We start from the raw sequence: 557 nt of genomic DNA on the forward strand, positions 1-557 counted from the left end.
GGGGGGAGCCCGGCACGGCCCGCTACAGCTCCCGGCGCAAGGAGGAGCCGGTCCCGGAATAACCCGGGACGGCCCCGGACGGCTCCGAAAGCACGGAGGGAGCGGGGAACTGGGATAGCCCGGGATGTCCCCGGGACAGCCCGGGGTGCACAGGAGTGACGGGATCTCCCGGAACAGTCCGGGGCGCACGGGGGAGGCAGAGTTCCGTGACAACCCAGGGCTCACGGGGACCACAATCCCGGGAAAGCCCGGGGACACCGTCCCGGGGCCACTGGCTTTCCGGGGTGGGATCTCCCGGAACAGTCCGGGGCGCACGGGGGAGGCAGAGTTCCGTGACAACCCAGGGCTCACGGGGACCACAATCCCGGGAAAGCCCGGGGACACCGTCCCGGGGCCACTGGCTTTCCGGGGTACACCACATGCAGCCCCCCGGGACGTGGACCGTCGAGGCTGCGTCGGTGCCTCTCCAGAGCCCACGGAACCCTCTCCCGTCCTGGTCCGTGCCCGGCGGGACGGGGCGACAGCCTCTTCAAGCCGCTCGGGCCCCGCCTTGTCGC

The sequence above is a fragment of the Corvus brachyrhynchos genome, unplaced genomic scaffold (assembly GCF_000691975.1).
Source record: "Corvus brachyrhynchos isolate BGI_N302 unplaced genomic scaffold, ASM69197v1 scaffold193, whole genome shotgun sequence".
NCBI lineage: Eukaryota > Metazoa > Chordata > Aves > Passeriformes > Corvidae > Corvus > Corvus brachyrhynchos.